Consider the following 3,232-nt stretch of genomic DNA (forward strand, 5'->3'; position numbering starts at 1 on the left):
CAAAAGACAGAGTGGAGTCAGAACTCCAGGGTGGTTGTATTTTTCCTCTCCAGCTCTACCAATGACTTGGGGCTCAGGCCTGTTCCTACTGAAAAGAGTAGCAAAGCGCTCTCTTTGACTTCAGTGGGTGCAGGATTGGGCCCTCACAGTGTTCTTGGACAAGTCACTTATCCTTCCTTTGTCTCAGTTTATCCATCTGTAAAATAGGTGGAACAATGCTCACCTACCTCACAGGGTTGTTGTGGGGCTTAATTATTTTTAAAGTTTTTTGAGATCCTTTGACGGGACATTAGATAAGTACTTAGCAATGTTATTTTATGTTAATATTTCAGTTGTTTCTAACAACCTTAAGCATGGATCCTCATATTGTATCATGCAAAGTTCTATTTTTTTTTTCAGGCATCATAATCTTTCCTAGAATATTTATTTTAAAATCATGATGGATCACAAAGAAGAACTGAATGGCCCAGTTCTTAGCATAGAATTCATGACCTGACCTGCAGAAAATATTTAAAATTAAGATTCCTAAAATATTCTGTCTGATGAAGAAGGACGAGGGGAACAATATTCCTAGATCAGAAGAGGATATTACACTTTGTGATTTTAAAATTTTGTGAGTAGGAAAGAAAAAGTGGGGTTTTGTGTATTTCTAGGTTCTCCCTTTCCTATTAAGGATATACATATATTTAATAAAAAGCATTCTTCATCCTGATAATGTACAGTATGCATAAAGCTTCATGCCAGTTTGCTTTTTGAAACCAAACTCCATATGTTTCCTATATATATATATATATATTCTAAAATCTTACAAAAATGGACAGAACATGGAAGTTGTCACACAGTGACATAAAAGATATCAAGGAAAGCCTGCATCAGTGCTTCTTTGCTAAGTAGCATGCTGTTTTGTTTAAAGCCCTGTGATCTTCATAATTGCTTTGATTTGTGTATCTCTCTTACAGAATTCCAGGAACATTAGGTACAGGAACGTGCTACATAACTGAACCTTTCTTGCTTATTTTATTTGATAAATATGGATGTATTTTAATCTTGTATAGAGATATGCATGAAGGAGTCATGCATATGTATAAATGATGATGTATTTGACCAGTGTAAAAATAAGTTCTGTTTATGTATTTGAAATGTAAGTACTTTTTGTGCCACTAACACTGTGATGTATAAAAGAGCTGTTGAATGCCTTTTAATGTTGTGTTTTGTACTTTGAATCATATCGAAAGTTTAATTTGTAATTTCAATAGATATTTTAAAAGAATGTGTCTCCTGTGATTCTTCATAGTGGCTTGTAATTATTAATACACAATTAATACAATTAAAGAAATTTGAAATATTGTTACAATAGTTATTTATATCATCTACTCCTTCCATCAGAACAAAGACGAGAGAAAGCACTTACTATGGGTCCGATCCAGTGATCATTTCAGTCAATTGGAGTAGGCCTTAAATGGGTTAATTTGGTGCTCCAACCATCAGTTTGGAATACCTATTATTCAAAGCACCACAGGTTCAGGTCACAACAAAGTCAGCTCTGCCCATCACCTTCCCACGGTGGGTAGTTTGAGTTCCTGTCTATCCAGTGCCTGTGGTGTTTCACGCAATAACAAAAAATTGCCATACTGGGTCAGACTAATGGTCCATGTAGCCCAATATCCTGTCTTCTGACAGTGGCTTCAGAGGAAGTGAACAGAACAGGGCAATTTAACAAGTGCTGCATCTCCTGTCATCCAATCCCAGCCTCTAGCAGTCAGAGGTCTAGGGACACCCAGAGCATGGGGTTGTGTCCCTGACCATCTTGGCTAATAGCCATTGATGTCCTCCATGAACTTATCTAATTCTTTTATTGGCCCAGTTACACTTTTGACCTTCAAAACATCCCCAGGCATTGAGTTCCATAAGTTGACTGTGCATTGTGTGAAGTACTTCCTTATGTTTGTTTTAAACCTGCTGCCTATTCATATCATTCCGTGACCCCTGCATCATGTGTTATGTGAAGGGATACATAACACATCCTTGTTCACTTTGTTCACACCACGCATGATTTCATAGACCTCTATCATATCCCCCTTTAGTCATCTCTCCTCCAAGCTGAACAGTTGCAGTCTTTTTAATTTCTCCTAATATGGAAACTGTTCCAGACCCCTCATCATCTTTGTTGCACTTTTGTGTACTTTTTACAATTCTAATATATCTTTCTTGAGATGGGGTGACCAGAACTGCTGGCAGTATCCAAGGTGTGGGCATACAATGGATTTACAGAGTGGCGTTACGATATTTTCTGTCTTTTTATCTCTCTCTCTCCTAATAGTTCCTAACATTTTGTTAGTTTTTTTGACTGCTGCTGCACATTGGGCAGATGTTTTCAGAGAACAATACACAATGACTCCAAGATCTTTCTTGAGTGGTAACTGCTAATTTAGACCTCATCGTTTGTATGTATAGTTGGGATTATGTTTTCCAATGTGCATTATTTGCATTTATGAACATTAAATTTAATTTGCCATTTTTGTGAGATTCCTTTGTAACTTCGCAGTCAGTTTTGGACTTAACAGTATCTTGAGTAATTTTGTATCATCTGCAAACTTTGCCACCTCACTGTTTACCCCTTTTTCTGATCATATTATGAATATGTTGAACAGTACTGGTCTCAGTACAGATCCTTGGGGAACTCTGCTGTTTATCTCTCTCCACTGTGAAAACCATTTATTCCTACCCTTTCCTACCTTTTAATCTGTTACTGATGCCTGAGAGGACCTTCCATCTTATCCCGTAACTCCTTTCCTTGGTGAGGGACCTTGTGAAAGGCTTTCTGAAAGTCCAAGTACATTATATCCACTGGATCACCCTTGACCCTTGTTGGCACCCTCAAAGAATTCTAATCTATTAGATTGGTGAGGAATGATTTACCTTTACAAAAGCTGGGTTGATTCTTCCCCAACATAGCATATTCATCTATGTGTCTGATAGTTCTGTTCTTTACTGTAGTTTCAACCAATTTGCTTGGTATTGAAGTTAGGCTTACTGGCCTGTGATTGCCAAAATTGCCTATAGAGCCTTTTTTTAAAAAATCAGCATCATATTAGCTATCCTCCAGTCATCTGATATAAAGGCTTATTTAAGTGATAGGTTATATACTACAGTTAATAGGTTCAATTAACTGTTTAATTTTAATTTGCAGTTTCAATTACTGTTTAATTTATTATTAACTTCCTCTGCTGAG

Source organism: Trachemys scripta, chromosome 3 (genome assembly GCF_013100865.1).
Source record: "Trachemys scripta elegans isolate TJP31775 chromosome 3, CAS_Tse_1.0, whole genome shotgun sequence".
Taxonomy (NCBI): domain Eukaryota; kingdom Metazoa; phylum Chordata; order Testudines; family Emydidae; genus Trachemys; species Trachemys scripta.